The sequence below is a fragment of the Phaseolus vulgaris genome, chromosome 7 (assembly GCF_051622355.1).
Source record: "Phaseolus vulgaris cultivar YP4 chromosome 7, ASM5162235v1, whole genome shotgun sequence".
Taxonomy (NCBI): Eukaryota; Viridiplantae; Streptophyta; class Magnoliopsida; order Fabales; family Fabaceae; genus Phaseolus; species Phaseolus vulgaris.
Genome location: NC_143504.1, coordinates 47,648,447 through 47,668,507, shown reverse-complemented (window position 1 = coordinate 47,668,507; position 20,061 = coordinate 47,648,447). Strand labels below are relative to the sequence as shown.

At 36.3% G+C, this 20,061-nt stretch overlaps 1 pseudogene; it reads left to right on the top strand.

The window, feature by feature from the left end:
• The first annotated feature begins 7,887 nt into the window (after positions 1-7,887).
• LOC150025958 (monothiol glutaredoxin-S2 pseudogene) lies at positions 7,888-8,150 on the top strand (annotated as a pseudogene).
• Positions 8,151-20,061: the final 11,911 nt, after the last annotated feature.

The window sequence follows — 20,061 nt, the reverse complement described above, 5'->3', positions numbered from 1 at the left end:
TTATCAAGCTAGAACACGTTATGTTATAGAGAGATATATTCTAGAAAGAGAAGAGTATAAATTATGTGTAACTTATTATCTCCTATTGTATATAACTTGTTTGTATAAGGGTTCTAGTATTTAAAACGTTTTTATATATAATTTTTTATTATTGATAAAAAATTAAAAATTTGTTTTTGTTTTTATTTTTATTAAAGAAATAGTTGTGAATGTAAAATGTATAACTAGTATTTCATAATAACAAGTTTGCACTCAAACACTAAGTATAAAAATGGAGAATCAAGAAGTTAATAATCCAAGTTAAATTTTTCTATTGCAGAAAACATATATAAAATTCTTATATCATACGTGATATTAAAGGATATTACTGGTTTAAAAAGGTTAAAAACGATAACTATTTTAACGGTAAAATGGAGGTTTTCTAGCCGCCTTTAATCAACGTATAGTCTTATGTCCCAAAGCAAAGAAGGAGGCTATTTAGTCTTCTTCTTAGATTCAAACAAAGAGGGCGACTATTTGTCTTAGCTGCCCTTATAAACCATTGCGGAGCATTTAAGAAGACGGCTATGGTAAATAATCGTCTTTGTAGATGGTAATTTTTTTTAGTACATTCTGTTTAATGTTAATTCTCATCTAAATTAAACTGTTTCAATTATAACTCAGTCAGACAAATACATAAATTCAGATAATCAAATTATATATATTGATAAAAGTGTATTACAAACACTAATAACATATATCTTTGTCTATATTCCTATCTATATCTAAATCCTAAACCCTAAAAATTTAAAACACCACCAACCTTGTGCGTGAAGACAACAGTAGTGGTGAAGAGCTGTGGCAATGGCAGCAGCAACGACAGGCGACAACAGCGACGGAGCAAATTGGGGCATAAGGAAAATCCAAAGAACAGTGTTAAAGACAACGAAATAGTAGGAATGGTGACCTTCACAACAATGACAAAAAAGAAACAAATAAGATAAACAAAAAAAAAGCAATGATGAAAAAGAAGTAGAGAGCTCGAAAGAAACTTATCCAATGGCATGAAGAAGACAATGGCTCGAGGAAAACGAAGAAGAAACATAGAGAAGAAGAGGAGAACGAAGCGACAAGACAAAGGAAATATGAAAAAGAGTAACTGTCGTGCTATGAGTTAGGGTAAAAAAAACTTTATAAGGACGACTTTGTTGTAAGAATACAACTTTACCTCATAGCCGCCTTTATAGAGTAATTCAATCTCACCGCATTTTGAAGGACAACGTCTAGCTATAAAAGCGTCTTTCTTTAATGTAGTGTAAAAAAAACTTTTTACACTAGTGTACAGAAAATGTGTACTAAAAAGCTAAATGCTACATTGGATATACTTAATGATTATATTACGAATGAGGTCCACCACGCACGTTCTAGTTGGTGTAATATGTGACCAATAAATAGTAATAATGATAGGGTAATTGATTTTATGTAAGTGATCTTCTTTCATGCACTTTCTTGATATAGTGTAATAATAAAATGAATGTTTTAAAATCTTTATAGTTTTCAAGAAAATATTTTTTAAATGTAATAAAAATCTCTTGAATTATATATTATGAGAGTGTTCTTAGAAATAAATTTTAAAACAACATGGAATGACATTTTCAGAATAATTTAGATTATATTTTAAAATATTTATTTCAAAATGCTCTTTTTAAAAACTTTGGTAATTCCCCTTTTAGAGAGCTTTTTAAAAACTTACGAAAACTCATTCCCAATTGTTAGTTATTAGACAAATATAATAATTGTAAGAATTTTAATTTATTTTTTATAAAAATGCATCACTATACAACTTGACATCTCAGTTAGGCTGACACCTCAAGTAACAACATTCATCTACCATTACATGAAAAAAGTATTATTAAAAAAAGAAAAAAAAGAAAGAAAATACAAAAATATGAGAGAATTAGGCCAAAACTCATTTTAACAAAAACGATATATAGGTAGACTATACCTATTCATAAAGAATTCTAAGAACAAACTAGATTGAAGTCTATTATACCAATGAAATGATTCTCTATTAATAAATCCTAAATTAGTCAACTTATCAGCACACACATTAAAGTCTCAAAAGGTTATATTCTTGTTAAGAGTTTAGGTAGTTCAAGATTTTCGTATCAACCTTCATTCAAGAATTACTAAGTAAAGCAGAAGAATATTTTGGATATATGAAATTCAATGAAATATGTCACAATTCAAGATATTAGAATTATTATATTTTCTATACAAATATACTTAAAAAGTATATCAATATATAATATATGATAAAAGATGTAATTGTGGATAGATAAACATAACATATAAAATAGTAAATTATATAAAACATATAAACACTTGGCCAGCGTTGAATGAATATAAAAACTATATTTTTTATAATATTTAATAAAGAATAATAATTTTTTAAAGATTATCTCTCATTTAAATGAGTAGTGAATCATGAGTGAGTAGATTATAAGAGAATGAAAAAAAAAACAATTTTTTTATTATAAATATTTTCATTTTCTTTTTTTTTTTTCTATTGGAAGTTGAAATGTGTTCATGATGAGAATAAAAAATACACGATATTGTTTAAACATTTTTCTTTAGTCAAATACCAATGAATTTAATATGATTATGAGGTATTTTTTGACATACAATATATTATCAACATATATTGAAGATTAGTGGAGAACTCTGATATGCTAACAAACCTTCATATATTCGAGCCAAACAACGAAGTCAAAATACATTGTCCCGAAACACTAGAATAACTCACAATGTCATTCTAGAAGAAGCTTTCTAGAAGCTTTTAAAGAGTTGTTCGGAAAGGATATTCTGCAATGTTTCATATTCTTATGTTTCTAGAATAAATATTTCAAAATATTTTAAAATTATTTTAGAAACATTATTATGTAACAAAAAATTGTATTGTGGGGGTGTTCCTGAATAATCCTTCTGATATGTTTTCAGAAACGTTAATTCTAGATTATACATTTCAATTTTTCCAAATATTTGAAATCCTTGCTCTAAAATTTATTTTTCAGGTGAGCTTTAGGATTTGTAATGCGTAAGTTTGTTTTTAATACATTTTATTCTTGCAAAAGGGACCGAGAACACTCAAACAAGTTGACAAAAAACTTCTTCCACTGATCTTTCAGTTATTGGACTTTCGGCTTCTCTCCAGATTGGATTTCCGGTTTCTGTTCTCACGGATGGGTGTGTGTACCTGCAAGACGCTTAGATGCCAAAGTAAGAAACAAATTTACATTTATCAGATAAAATTCACTCTATCTTATCTCTTGGATTGATCCTCTATTTATAGAATTTTCTTGTAGGACTTATACCTTATTTGGGCCTTTCTTTCTGCACCTCTTTATTACTTTATGCACACCCATTAATCTGGATCTTTAATAACTTGGGCCTTACTACAATGTTTATTTTATCTTTTTTATATATATGTAATTCTCGGTATGACCTCTAAGTCACATCTCTCAATCCTGCTGGTACACTAGCCCCAAACATAAAGTTTTTACCTTTTCAGAAAAGCGTTATGTCTAATATGACGAAATATGTCAATAATTTTTTTTGAAATTATTTTGATTTTGCATTAAATGTCGTTTTGTGTGTTTTCTTTGATTTAGGGTTTTACCTCCACTACAAATACTTTGCTTGATTTGCTATTTTGAGTGCAATCTTATTTTGTTCTTTTCCGAGAGATCCAACAAATTGTTGGTATTACACATTCCCTAAAACTTTTTCTAAAAGATTTAAATTTTTTGAAAAGTTAATTTTGCAATTACACCGTGATGGGAGGTGCGTAAATAAAATATGGAAAGTACAAAATGCAATTGGTGGCAACGAAAGCCCAATAATAATAAAAAGTATAAGACAATTACTTTCTGCACCCAATTAATTTTGACTTGCACCCAACGAAAATTTTAAAACTCCATTATGCTATTTTCACACATTTACTTACGGATTTCAATATTTGGAATACATTCTGGATTTCGAAATTCGGAAGGTCATTTTTATATTTTATTTAAGCTTCTGGATGGTCATATTCGGAAGTGAGTAATGAGTTTTGGGTTTTCATATCCAAAATGGTGTGTTGTAAATGATGTTGAGGATTGAGATCCATAACTCATTTATGTTTGCTTATGGATCTTGACATCCGGAAGGTCATTTATACTGTCTAAATAAGTTTCTGGATGGTGAAATCCAGAAGTGACATATTAGTTCTAAATTTGTATATCCGGAACTTTGTAATTTGACTTACGGATATGAATATCCAAAAGACAAAAATTTAAAATTATTAAGGATAAAATGGACATTTCACATAAATGTGTTGGGTGTAGATCATAAATGATATGGTGCAGGGAGAATCAGACAAACTATAAACTGATGAAGGCCCAAGACTTGCAGTGGGAGATTAAACTTAGATTGAGGTAAGGCAATTTCTTTCTGCTCCTCTATGTTTTCATCTTGCATATTTACAGAAGACGTGAAATGACAACTTTGTGCTTTTCTTCATCTTTTTCATTGATCCCTCTTCTTTTTTCTTTCAGATTCTAAAATTTTAAACTCTTAAAAATAAAAATTCAAAAAATAAAATTATATTTCAAATTCTAGAATTTAAAATGTATCTTTTAAGTTTGAAAATACTTTTCAATTTTTAGAATTTAGAATACTTATATTCCAAATTTTAAAGTTTGAAAGATATACGGACAATACAATTTAAAAACAAAAAAAAGTCGTACACCTTTTTGTCAAAGAGTAATTTTAGAATTTAAAAATTGTGGAGGAAGAAAATTCAATTACTTAGAGACACAATTTACTTCCTACAGCCAGAAGGCCATTACATTCTGCACCCTATGATTTGAAGGTGCATCCCTTGTAAAATGTTGAAAACATCTCACTTCAGATTTATAAAGCAACTCTTTTCTTTTTTTGGATTGTGTGATAATCTGAGTAGGTTCTAGAATTTTGAAGTTTTGTATGCATTTTTTATCTGAAAATAAATTTCAGACATAATCCAAAATACATGAATAAAATTGAAAATTCATTTTTTATGGACTTGCAACATCAATTATATGAGGATGCAAAATGCAATGGTAAAATCAAAATTCAATTATATGAGGATGCAAAATACAATGGTCCAATCAAAATTCAGTTTATAAAAAATTGAATATGAAGAGTAGAATTAGAAATTTATTTTTTATGGAGTGAAAGATCAATTATATGGGATGCAGAGTGCAATGGCCCAATCAAAATCCAGTATATGAAAAATAGAATTTTAGTCTCCATGTATATTTATGTATATATAGAGTCGCGCTCACAGTTCGGTTATGAGAAATCAAATTTTAGCCTGTTTTCTATATTTTTTAAATCAAAAGTTGGAAAAAAAAAATATTTCCAAATTTCTTTCAATAATTAATTAATGAAACATATATAATTTTCTTAAGTTTAATAAATGTTTTTGAATTTAATAAATAAATTAAAATTAAGATTGGAATAAGTGTTAAAATATATTTCTAAAATAATTATAATTTAATTACTATTTTATTTAATTTTTAAAATATAATTAAGATAAAAATTTGTTGAATATAATTTATTAACTTATTTGATTGGGAGGAAATTTTTTGAAAATTAAAATTTGAAAGGAATTGTTATATGTTGTATTTTTGTATAATTTTATTTTTAATATTAATATTTTATATTTTATCATTAAAATGATAAGGATTAAAATAAAGATAAAATTTGAAATATAAATATAAGGGTAAATGTATTAAAATGAATTTTATATCGTATTTATAAATATGTTTTTTTTTAAATTGTTTAAGTGAGTCCAATTTATGTATTGAAAAATATGAAATTTAATATAATGATTTTTTTTAAAATTAAACATTGAACGTTACTAAAAAAAATTCTAATATTTTAAATATAAATTTATATTTTAGTTTAAATAAATTAATAAATCTAGTTAATATGAATATTTTGTTACATACCTTTATTAAATATAATTAATTATTAATGATAATAAGATCTGGACAATTAGATAAATTTATTTTAAAAAATTATTATTATTGATAATGTCAATGACATTGTCTATTTTGAGCATGGAGATCGAGGTAAATGTCAGTTATCAAAAATGTAGATTGAAGTGGTTGTCATGTGTTCAATATGTGAATTAAACACAATGCACATATCTAAGATGTGAATTTAGGTGACTCTTATGTGTATGACATGTGGATGGTGACATGGAGAATATGTTGCAATTTATTTGGTATAATACTAGAGTTAATTTATGTGAACCTTGATTGTTGTTTGTAGTTTTCTACTAATGAATTTAATGGTACCATTTTTTGTTCAAAAATATTTAGGTAAATGTATGTAATATTTGTAGATCGTGAGTTGTTCTTTGTTGCCAAGATTTAACACTCAAGTTACTTGATGCTAATATTTCTGAAAATGAAAGATTTCATTTTTTTTCTAAATTGGTTGTTCACTATAAAGAAAAAAAAAGTAAGTAAAAAATAGTGTAAAGTACCAAAATAAAATCTTTATTACTTTCATTACAAGTTAAAAAAATACACGGTTGAATCTAATGTAATGTTAATTGTTAGAACTTGAGCCTAAAGTTAGAACGGTTGGGACAACTATTTCATATATGGTCGGGTGTTTAACAATATGAATAACGTTTTGGTCTAATTTTGTTCCTTAATGTTCATTTCAACCTTGATTCTAGAGGATGTTGAGCAACCCATGAAACTTCTTATAGTTTGAAGATTGGGGCACATGTGGGCCCTCATGTTTTGGCCATTATTCTTCATGTCTCAACTTCATAAACAAATTATCAGAGACTTTCATAACTTCATCCAACTTGTATAGGTTGATGAACATGTCAAAGTCATGGTGGATGTGTTTGCATATGCAAACATGATAAGTGAAGTTTTTGAAATGCACTACAATTTGTCCAGTCTCGCAATGATTTTTTTTTACCTAGTTGAACCCCTCTTGTTTTGATTATCTCCTCCACCAATATTTAATGTGAGCTTGATTAAATTCAAGCACTTTTCGAATATTTTTCTTTAATTGAGCATCTTCTAATGTCTTTGTTGCAACTTTAGAATAGACATGAACAACATTTTTCATTGTGGTCACCTTTCTTCCTTTCTTAATAAAAAATTTGTTAACCTAATAAATGTAACAATGACCATGAAAGATTTTTAGTTATTTTCATAACTAAATTAATGGATTTATCTAGGTTTATCGTCATGTTTTCTTAACATCGTTATTCATCCCATACAAGTGTCCTTTACTCCTTGGAATCTCATCAACCTAATGTGTTGCTTTTGGATTCACGTCTCTTATTATGTTATAGTAGTTGAATTAAGGCTTAGTCATTGCATACGTTTTATATAAAATAAGGAAATTAAAGTAAAAAAAGGTATATATATATAATGTTAAAAGTATGTTGTTTATCCTATTTACAAAACATTTTTAGTGTTATACTATTTAAATGTTTCATGAAGTTTTATCCAATATGTTGAATGTAGTACATATAAAATATGTCTAATTCATGCACGTGAATCTTATTCTTAAGAAAATTTTAGGTTCACTAGATTTTCCTCAACAAATAGGAAACTTTGTTACAACATATACAATTCAATACAGAACATAAATGTAGGGAATCCAACGAAATTTTCACGTGTGATCTTATTTTTTTCCAATATTGTGATATCTCGAGCAATAGTGCAACTCCTACCACTATGAAACAACTTACAAATAACTCTTTAAGGTAATTCAGTTTGAAACACTCTTCATAAGTTGATCTATTACTTTGCAATATTATTCTAGTTATAAATTCCCTAGCTAAACATGGACCTAATCACAAACATGATAACTAAAAGACCTGTGGTGACTTAAGCCACTCCATCACTTCACTGATATGTAGCTTTGGGCAAACACTATGTTTATAAGCTTGATTAAATTCAAATGGACAAAAAATTGAAAGAAAACTTCTTCAAATTGGGTGTCAACTAAGTGTCATGGGTCTACAACTTATTAGTGGATATAAAAGAGTCATGAGTCTACATCTTCAGAACGAGTTAGTGTCATTAGTCATTGTTCTCTCTGGTTGACATCGGGTTGACTGGATGGACAAGCTCCACTTTTGGTTTGTCTCCTCTTGGCGCATTGGAACAACGCTTCGTTGAGACAGAGAAGGCTCTACCTATTGATCACACTCCGACAATCTAAGTCAGTGAGAGCATACAAAATAATAATTAGTTTCAATCTCTAGTACTCATAAACAACATATCTTTTCCGGGGAACTCAAACCCCTTTTATAGATATCCCTTCAACAACTTTCACTAGCGAGAATATAATCTCAATAAAAAACAGTTAATCATAACAGAAAAATCACCTATTCACATGCTCCTCTCTTATCTTCGGGTGCTAATAACAGAAAAACATTTTGTTTTACATGTGCACCATCACTCTCGGGTGCTAACTATTTAATTCCCAACAACTTTGACTTACATTTAATTAACAACTTATATATTCATTAATATAAATTCATTAACTAATAGCTTTTATATTCACATATATCCTTAACTAACAACTTTATATGCACATATATACTTAACTAGCAACTTTATATGCACATATATACTTAACTAACAACTTTATATTCACATATATACATAACTAACACATGCCTTATAACCAAACTTAATATTTTTTGCTCTTTTATCAAGCTTACCATTAAAACTAGGCCGAGCCCATGACCTGTTTTTGGGCCCAAAGTTGAATTGACCACAACCAAATGCTTAGATCGAAGTCCCGATCATTCCTATTCAGTACACTCATTAATACCAAGGGTATATAAATTTGAATCTAAAAGTAATTAATTTCTACTACAACTACCAAATAAGAACAATGAATGACAGTTGAATAAAGATTTTGAATTGTGACTATTTGTTTATATATATCATAGTTCGCATTCATACATTTCTATAGGTTTTAGGATTAAATTAAAGTCATTATAGAACAACTTAAACTTTATTTACTTCATATATATTTTTATTCTTCTAGTAAAGAGCATATCATGTCAGCACTTTATGACTTCTTTTTTTAAGAGAATACATAAATGAACATTTCACATGCCATTGCTTTGATTTTCTTTTTCTTTTGTTTACCTCTTCCATTTTACCAAAACATTATGTATTGTAACGTGTTAAATGAAAATATAATAAGGTCTATAACTAAAAGTTTTTTTTGAAACTTCATCTCATCTATCCTAATAACTTAAAATATCAAAATTTCTACAAGTTATTTATGATAAATTCATCTCGAGAAGAAAAAATGTAATTTATGCATGGATTTTATAATATATATATATATATATATGAATGAATGAATGAGTACCTTGTGTCAAGTTCTCCACCAACCATACTAATTCACTTTTATTTTTTATGCAACTTTTTTTTGTATATTCATATATTATAACAAAACAAACCACAAAGCAACATTTATCATTAACATGTTTCATAAAACCTCCACGTATGAATAAGTACACTGCCTATATGACGTTATCTTATATATTTTCTCAAATTTCTTTGCATTCCAGCTTCACCTATCCTTTAGAACCTCCTCCTTCATGAATTCTTGTTTGAATCCCGTGTGAAGTGAAGGAAATGGTCCATGGATTGATTATATGATACCATATATACTCCTAGCCACTGCCAACAAAGATTGCATTCCTTATTTACCACCCTACAACTAAAAAACAAATTATTTACCATTTCTTAAGTACTTCCACACATAACACATATGTCACTCTCCCCCAACACTCTTTACTAGCTAGGTTGTCTTGTGTTTACATAATTCTCCAAACAAAATATAAGGATGAGGGTAACACTTTAATTTTCCACAACATGGAGAACACTACAGATACATCTTTGATTCGCACAACTTGTATAATCTCATAGGTTCATTTAACAATGTATCCTTCATTCTTTCTTCCCTTCCAAACCCAATCGTCATCCCATGTCTTATTAGTTTTGATGTTTGTAATTTCCTGCATCATTTAGTCCAAATGATATACTTCCCATGAATACTACCCTCTTCTTCCAACAAATCTCCATTCTCATATATCTCCATCCCAAAATTCAAGATATGCTATAATGGTCTCTTTCGAGTTTGAATTATTGTATCGATATCTTAGGACAAACATTATTGTTCCTAACCAAGTATCATTCCAAAAACTAATTATTTTCCAATGTTTCTTATTCATGTTATATTAGTATCAAACTAATTATATTGTTCGTTTTCCTTGCAAATCTTCCACAAATTTCTTCTTAGACTTTTATTTTTATTTTTTTAGATTTCTCTAATTGTCATATTTAAAATTGATAATGTCTCTACACAACCTTAACTTTTATGCTATAAAACATTATTTCCATTTGAACAACAAAGCTTCATTAAATGTATATATTATCTTCATCTTCATCTTTCTCTTTTTCCTTTTTGAGTGATGTCGTAGGTGATGGGAAAAACGCACGCGGAAGCATCACACACAATCACGAATCAACTGCAAAAAAATAAACAACACAAGATTTAAGTGGTTCGGTCGCCAACTACAACCTACATCCACACGGGCAACTATTAGGTTTTCATTCTATCCTATTGCACACCAATTACAAGTATAATGATCTCTTTAAATAGAGATAAATAGAGATAATAAAGTGACACATGATTAAGCCCACTCACTAAAACATGGTGTCTACTCAGCCCAACCCAATTGGTCCTGGCTTCATACCCAACAATCTCCCACTTGAAGTCACAGAACAATGTTCACCTGCGCTTCAACTGTGTAAATGGTGTCTTGTTAGCCCAACCCAATTGGTCTTGACTTCATACCCAACAATCTTCCACTTGAAGTCACGGAACAATGTTCACCTACGCTTCAACTGTGTACATGTACTTCTGTAATCTGTCGACGAAACTCAATGTTCCACCTCTAGTTGCCACCAGCCTTCTTAATCATTTTGAAGACTTCGTTAAAACTCCTCTGAGTTTCAACACGTCAGACACTGACCCATTCTCTGTTCCTACCGGCTCCCACTTACAGGAATTGCCAGATCCTGGAACAACCTGAGAACAAACACTCTCCATATTCAACAAGAAATTTTCTGGAGAAGTTTCAACAGTTGGAAAACTGGTTCTCCTAACCCACTGTCGTCTAGGAACCTCAGCTGAAGCACAACCTGTGCTCCCACTGCCATAAGTACCTCTGACTGGTCTACCTGAACCTTTCCATGCTTGTTCATCCTGAATCTGACCTGTGGCTCTGGGTTTCTCTCTTGTAAAGACAACCCTCTTCTGCCCACGAGATTCTGTGAACCGGACTTTGTTTATCTTCTGAACTGGGATGGTCACTCCCTCAGACGCGGTAATCCGACCATATACAACGAACCTCTCTTTCTTCTGCACGCCATGACAAGATTTCCCTTGACGACCTTCCACTGCTGATTTTCGAACTTCACTTCATGTCCCTGTTCGTCCAACTACCTAACAGAAATCAAACTTTTCCTCAAGCTTGGAACAACTCTGACATCCTTCAAAGTCCATAAACCAACTGGTGTCTTCAACACTATGTCACCCATGCCCGTAACATCAAAAGTTATGTTGTCCGCTAGTCTTACCTTTCCAAAGTCTCCAATAATTAGATTCTGCAATGCTTCAGAATCCATGACCCAGGAATCCACACTGCTATCCGCACAACAGACTAAAATGTCCTCGTCTGCGAAGTCTTCTGCAATGTTGACTTATTTATCATTTGGGCATTGATTCTTGAAATGCCCCACCTCCTTGTAGTTTCAACATGTTACACTTGAGCAATCCCGAGTCTTTGACTGACTCATTCTTTTGTTCTTGCTCCCACTATCTTTGATATTTTTCTCACCTCTGATGACATATAGCGATTCACTAGATAATTCCCCAGAACTCCTTCTTCTGACATCCTCGCCAAGAATGAGATCACGAATCTTCTAAAAAGTGAATCCATCGGATCTTGCTGAATTGGTAACTACTGTAACCGTTCCAAACCAACTATCAGGCAAAGATAATAGCAGTAGTAAAACTTGAACTTCATCATCGAACTTAATGCCCACTGACATAAGTATGGCTAAGATCATATTGATGTGCTCATTAACTGAACTCGCAAATACTCAATTTGCATTTTCCATCAACTGAAATTTGTACCATCAAATTTTCAATTCGAAACTTCCCGTCTTCTGCCATCTCAAACGACTAGTCGAGATACTCGGTACAACTAATTTCAAATCTTGACAATCTTTTTTTTTTTTTAATCAAGACCACAAAAATTTCACCACCCAAAATCAGTCACCAACAGACCTGGTTGCAGTCCCCAATGCACTGGCGCTCCGCCGCACTGGACCGCAGTTGCCAGGACGCGCACCACCGTTGTTCGCGCTCCGCACCACCACCGTCGTCGCACTGCACTCCGTGCCGTCTCAGACCAGCACACCTGCAGAACGCACATGCAACCCTAACTTTGGGATGTCGTTGTCGTCCCTGCAAAACTCTAGCTTTGGGATGTTGTTGCCGCCTCTACGAAACCCTAACTTTGGGACGCTACTGCAACCCCTGCGAAACCCTAGTTTTGGGATGCTACTGTAGCCGCAATTTTCACGTCTCGTTGATTAATTTCTGCTGATCGGATCTCTAGTGTGTAAACGAACCAAGGCTCTTGATACCACTTGATGGGAAAAACGCACACGAAAGCATCACACACAATCACAAATCAACTGCAAAAAAATAAACAACACAAGATTTAAGTTGTTCGATCGCCAACTGCAACCTACATCCACACGGGCAACTACTAGGTTTTCATTCTATTCTGTTGCACACCAATTACAAGTACAATGATCTCTTTAAATAGAGATAAATAGAGATAATAAAGGGACACAATGATTAAGCTCACTCACTAAAACATGGTGTCTACTCAGCCCAACTCAATTGATCATGGCTTCATACCCAACCGTAGATATTTGAAATTAAAAATAAGAACAACACATATAAACAAAACATGTACCTAAACGTAAGAGATTCATACATAAATCACTTTTTATTTCAATAGCGTTATTAAAAGAATCAAAATATACTATTGAATTGAAAAGAATATAGAAAGAAAATGGTAGCTTCATAGAAAAACCCTCGTGTTGTTATCACTGTTAGAGGTTATAGATAAAATCATTTCCGTTCATCAAACACCAATTACCAATCTTAAAACTTTTTTGGCTGATTGATTTTTTTTTTCTTTGGAACCATGATGCAAAAGACACGTATTTTCCTAACATTTTAAACTTGAAACAATTAGTTCATTCCTTTCAATGGAGAACAAAACACTAAATGGATGCTTGTCTAGTACGAACAAAAAGTTGAGAGTATATATCATTTCAAAATTGATTGTAGAGAAAATTATTTATGTTTAGACAGTGTTCTTACCTATATCATTATTTCCAAAATTTAGTGTAAAAATTCTGAAATCAGTGTAAAAATTGTTTTATTTATTTCTAGTTAAACCGAAATTTGGAGATAATTATCTTACTAACTAACATCTGTCTTTTTTACTAAAGTCAGACTATAAGCAAAATTAATTCTAGTATTTTCTATTGTGAACCAAACACATTATCAATCTAGTTTATATGCATTAATGAAGTGGTAACTTCTAATTTATTTTTTGAGATCTATTATGTCACCTTAATTTTAAGATCTCATTTTTTTTTCTGATACAAGAACTTATTTCATAATATATTATTTATATCAACTTTAAAAAATATTTTTTATTGACTATTGTAAATGATTTTTTATTTATTATATAGAATATTTATCTTATATAATTTTTTTTTAATATAAAAAATAAGTTTTCTATTTCTATAATTTTAAAATTCTAGATCTTGAATTTATTATAATATCGATGAAAAGTATCTTATAAAATTCGGATTTTTAAACTTATGATAGTAGAAATATCTCCTCTGTTACAAGAGATGCTCTTAAATGTTGTGGTTCATATCAACATGAAGAATACTCGTGTCTTGCTCGTGTAACTTTCATATTTGGAACGAGTGGAAGCATGGAAGCGTGCGTCAGGCACGTAACAATATTTATTTATTTATTTTTTATAAAGTTTTCGTGTTAGGCATCACTATGCAACTTGACATCCCAACTAAGCTGACACCTCAAGTAACAACAATCATCTGCCATCACATAAAAAAAATATTATTAAAAAAAGAAAAAAAAAAGAAAATACAAAAATATGGGGGACTAGACCAAAACCCATATATTAACGGTGGGTCTATTATCTTTTATCAGCCAGGAGAAATATATAAATAAAATTTATGAAGACAACTTTGAAAAATTTTAAGTCTTTCTCCTCTTCACTTAGAGAACTATAATTGTTAAATAATACATAAGATATGTTTAGAAAAAAATTAAAATTAAAATTTCTAAAGTAAAGATGATTTTATTCTCTCCTATAATTTTTCTATATTTTTTTTTCAATAAATTAATATTAGATTATAAAGAAACTCATTTATTTATTTTATTTTTCTTAAAAAAAACAAGATAATTTTAAAAGATCACAGTATCATAACTTAGGGATAATAAAAAATAAAATATAATTTTATATATTTTTAACGTATAAAATTTAAATCAAATATACTATAATACTTGATAAAAAAAATTTAACAACATAAATCAAGATGTATCGTTGTCTAATTTAAAATGAATTAGCTAATTGAATTAACGTATGATCAAGATTACTGTTCCTGATAGGGAGATGGGACCTAGAGAACTGTTGAAGTCTTCTTCTCCTTCCTTCGGTCGGGCAGGTGGTTGAGTGATGAACTGGGATCCTTCTCTTCCTTCTGCTTATCTTTCGGCACTCGGGACTCGGTCGTCGGGTGAACACCGGATGGTGGGGGTACCTGCGAAGGCACTCTGACGCTCAAGTCAGTAAAGCGGGTGGTTAGCTCTCAGGTAGGTGAACAGTAATAATGACATACCTTACTCCTTGGGATGCGCGCTATTTATATTATTCTAATGGGCCTACCTTGTTGGGCCCGTTTATCGAGGTAGATACCTCTTAGGGTTGCATTACCTACTTCTTGATGATGGATTAGCTTTACTGACCTTTGTTTGAGTGTTAATTGTAACAGGGTTCGGCTATCGGCCAAGTTCCCGTGGTGTGGGTCGGCCATCGGCCAAATCCTTGCGGTCTCGGTCGTCTTAGTTAAGTCTTCTAAGGTCTCGACCTTTCGGACAGTCGGCCAAGTCTTCCAAGGTCTCGGCCTGCCGGCCAAGTCTTCTAAGGTCTCGACCTTTGGGACAGTCGGCCAAGTCTTCTAAGGTCTCGGCCTGCCGGCCTGCCGGCCAAGTCTTCTAAGGTCTCGACCTTTAGGACAGTCGGCCAAGTCTTCCAAGGTCTCGGCCTGCCGGCCTGCCGGCCAAGTCTTCTAAGGTCTCGACCTTTCGGCCTGTCGGCCAAGTCTTCTAAGGCCTCAGCCAGGTTCCCCTGCTCTCGGTCAGGTTGACTGGGCATCGGGCAGCCAGGTGGGTCCCGGCCTCGCCCCGTACCGGTACACTTGCCCCCCAGACTCAAGGGCAGATGCGTAAGTTATGCCCGATGAGTCTTTAATGATGGGGGTCGGTCGGTCTCCCTTGGTCGTGCGGCTATTTCATTTCTCGAGGTGTGATGTGACCTGGGCGGCGTGACGTGACATGATTGGCATTAATGAGGGGTTTTTCGGGCGGGAAGTATTGTGAACCGTTGGATCTAAGAGATCTAACGGTTGAGATTGACTCGTCGCTTCGAATTCCGAGGCCCATGGGCCCTATAAATAGGGGTCTTCAACAGTGTTGAAACCTTGCATTTTCTGAGTTAGTTTATCTGATAGCCGAGCCTTCCATCGCCCACTGCTCTAAGAACCGAGTGACCGTTCGGCCTTCTTGCTAAGCTTTGCCTTCGCCTTTCTTTTCTTTTCACAGGTTAGTGATGTTATCCGTGTCTCGGCCAACATCCCCCTCGTCCGGTCATTCTTCCCTCGCTCTCGGTCGTCCTTCTCCTGCCCTTGGGCTTTCTTCCTCTTTGTCAACCTCTTCATCATCCTCTTCGTCTGCCACTGATTCCTTATCGGCTGGGGTGGCCGAGGTGCCACCCATGGTAGAGGTTGTTAGGGGGGACGACCCGGTTAACGCTGTTGACCGGTCGAACTCTCCCCTTATTACCGTTGTCGCCCGGCCGGACTCTCCCCCCGCTAGCGTTGGCGACCGGCCAGGATCACCCCCGACGGCCGTTCCACTCGCGGATTTTAGTTTGGTGGATCCTAGTGTTGTTGAGTTCTTGTCGTCTTATGATACCGAGAAGTCTGTGGCCAAATTTTTGGCTAAGTACCCGGTGTTGAAAGCGGGCGAGGACTCCGACGATTCTAGGGATCCAGATTACTTTAGAATCCTGCCTTGTGGTCCGACCGAGAGGGTGTGTATGGGTCGGGCTGATGCCGGTCCTCCCTTTTTTTATATGTATACTTGCTTTTTTTCAGATCTTCACGTCTCCCTCCCTTTTGATGAGTTCACAATGGGCATCCTACGGACGCTCAACGTGGCGCCCACCCAAGTGCATCCAAATACGTGGGCGTCCCTTGAAGCGTTTCGCTTGCTGTGTGACGTCATGCGGCTTCGCCCCACCCCTTCTTCTTTTCTTTGTTACTATGGTTCTTACCCCGGTCGTTTAGCCTCTTGGCTCTCTTTGGCCGGCCGGCCAGGACGTGTATTGTTCGACTCCTTCGCGATCTCGTATAAACGGTTTAAGGAAAAGTTTGTCAAGGTCGTCATTCGGCCCGAGGCGACGGCTTTTTTCTTTGACCGAGCCGGTCGGTCTCGGTTTCCCTTATATTGGACCTCCCAACCCACAGGGTTTAAGTTTTGGCCGAGGCCGACGGAGAGTGAGGAGGAGGTGGAGATTCTCTCCTTCTTCGACGCACTCCCAAGGAAGCTTCCTTGCCGATCGCTGATCGGTGCATACACCGAGTCAGCGCGTTGGGCGGCCATTAGGGGTATGGGTTCGCGTTTTTGTTGTGCCGGTCGGTAATTTCGTTAACGCTTTCTAACTTGTGTTTTTGTTGTGCAGCTATAATGGTTCAAGAGAAACCGGCCGGCGTTAGCGTCCTTGACGAATACCGGAAGAGGGCGGCTGACCGAAAGGGACGTCGAAGCATCGACGTTCTTCCTGCGAACGCTCCTGCCGCCCCTGCTGCCGAGAGGGACCCGGTCGGTCCTTCCCGGAAGTCCAAGAAAAGGGCGAGGGATGGTGGTAACATTGCCACCACCTATCGTTCCCCCGGCTCTCTGCCGACGCCACCTCCTTCCCGCTGCGAGTTGGTCGAGGTGGACTCTCTCTCGCCTCGGCACGTGGAGCAAGCATCCGGTGCTTCAGCTGGTGGTCATCGGCCGCCGACCTCGGCCTTAGATCTTCTAGGGGGTAGTCACAAGTTTACGCGTAGAGTTCGCGTGGCTCTCCCTGAGGGGACCCGGGAGTCGATCCGGTCGGTCGCCCCCTTGGACCTGCTGAAGAGTGGGCTGGAGCTTATGTGCCGGTCCATCGTTCTTGTTGAGCAAGGGATTGAAGGTCACGGCCAGCATGCCGAGGATGTCTCTCGGTTGGAGCAAGAGCTGGCCGAGGCTCGAGAGAACCTGAAGCGGTCCTTGGCTGCCAATGATGACCTGTCGGCCAGCGCCGCTCGGGAGGCTGCCAAGAGGGAGCTCGCTGAGAAGGATGCTGCCGAGGCGAGACGGCTTTTGGCCTCGGCTAAAGAGGAGGCTTTGAAGGCGGCAGCCGAAGCTGTTGAGGTGAAGAGGATGGCTGAGGAGAAGCTGTCGTCCTTGGCCGCTGAATTGGCCGCCCTCCAAACTGCCAAGGAGCAGGTTGAAGCTGAGCTCGACCAGAATTATGACGAGTCGGAGGAGCTGCTTAAGCAGTGCTTCAACCGAGCCGTGCGCCAAGCCCATTTTCTTTATGGGAGATCGTCGGCCTCTGGTGATTTTAATATGGACTATGAAGTTCACCAGGGTCGGTTGATTCCAAGCGCCGAGGCGGGGGCTTTGGAGGCGTCGGAGGCTCAAGCGGCCGGGACCCATGAGGGGGAGGCCGAGGCTGAGGAGGGAGAGTGCGTGGAAGTTCAAGACTAGGTTTTACCCTTGGCCGGGGTGTGGCCTTTTTATTTTGCTTTTTGATGTATCGCCCGGTCTTTCTTGTTTATTAATGCATCGTCCAACTTTCTTTTATCAGTTTGGCATAAAAAATTGTTACTCAATCGGTCTCCCAAGAAGATGGGCGGTCGGCCCTTCAATTGCGAATGTAAAATTCAAACAAGTAAAATGTGGGCGATCGGCCATTAAATTGCGAATGTAAAATTCGAGCAACTGAAAATGTGGGCGATCGGCCATTTAATTGCGAATGTAAAATTCGAGCAAATAAAAATGTGGGCGATCGGCCATTAAATTGCGAATGTAAAATGCGAGCAAATGAGAATGTGGGCGATCGGCCATTTAATTGCGAATGTAAAATTCGAGCAAGTAAAAATGTGGACGATCGGCCATTAAATTGTGAATGTAAAATTCGAGCAAGTAAAATTACCGCCGATCGGCCATTTACTTGCGAATGTAAAATTCGAGCAAGTAGAAATGTGGGCGATCGGCCATTAAATGCGAGCGAGTGATATGAGGGCGATCGGCAATATCTACGATCGTCGAAATTCGAGTAAGTATAATATGGGCGTTCGGCCACTATTTGCGAATGTTGGATTCGGCAGGCCGGCACTTGCGATGTTAATCGAGCAAGTGGGCATTTGGCATGCCGGCAATTGCGATGTTAATCGAGCAAGTGGGCATTCGGCAGGCCGGCACTTGCGATGTTAATCGGGCAAGCGGGCGTTCGGCCAATGTTAAGCGAGCAAGTGGGCATTCGGCAGGCCGGCACTTGCGATGTTAATCGAGCAAGCGGGCGTTCGTCAGGCCGGCACTTGCGATGTTAATCGAGCAAGCGGGCGTTCGTCAGGCCGGCACTTGCGATGGTAATCGAGCAAGCGGGCGTTCGGCGGTCCGGCACTTGCGATGTTAATCGAGCAAGCGGGCGTTCGGCGGGCCGGCACTTGCGATGTTAATCGAGCAAGCGGGCGTTCGGCGGGCCGGCACTTGCGATGTTAATCGAGCAAGCGGGCGTTCGGCGGGCCGGCACTTGCGATGTTAATCGAGCAAGCGGGCGTTCGGCGGGCCGGCACTTGCGATGTTAATCGAGCAAGCGGGCGTTCGGCGGGCCGGCACTTGCGATGTTAATCGAGCAAGCGGGCGTTCGGTAGGCCGGCACTTGAGATGTTAATCGAGCAAGTGGGCGTTCGGTGGGCCGGCACGTGCGATGTTAATCGAGCAAGTGGGCATTCGGTAGGCCGGCACCTGCGATGTTCGGTAGAATATTTCCAACACTTTGATGAAAACGCCTCGTTAAAACCTCCCTGGTTGGGTGAGGAAAGAGTGCGTGTTTTTATTGATTTTAGCTGTAATAGAACTTGAGGTGCGTGGCATTCCACGTCCTCGGTACAATTTTTCCCGAAAGCCATTCTAGATGATACGCTCCTCCTTGTGCGACTTCTCGGACTCGGAAAGGCCCCTCCCAGTTGGATGAGAATTTCCCTTCGTTTTTTCTGGCGTCGCTGCGCATTCTCCAGACGAGATCGCCCTTCTGGAAACATCTCGGCCGGACTTTGGTGTTGTACCGTCTGGACGCCCGGGCTTTGCAGGCAGCCTCCCGAATCTTGATTTTGTCACGCATCTCACTTACCAGGTCGAGGTTGACCGCTAGGCTTTCCTCGTTCAAGGTGAGATCGAACATCTGCCGTCGTATGGTGGGCTCGACCACCTCAACTGGGATCATTGCCTCGGTTCCGTATGTCAGACTGTACGGTGTTTCCT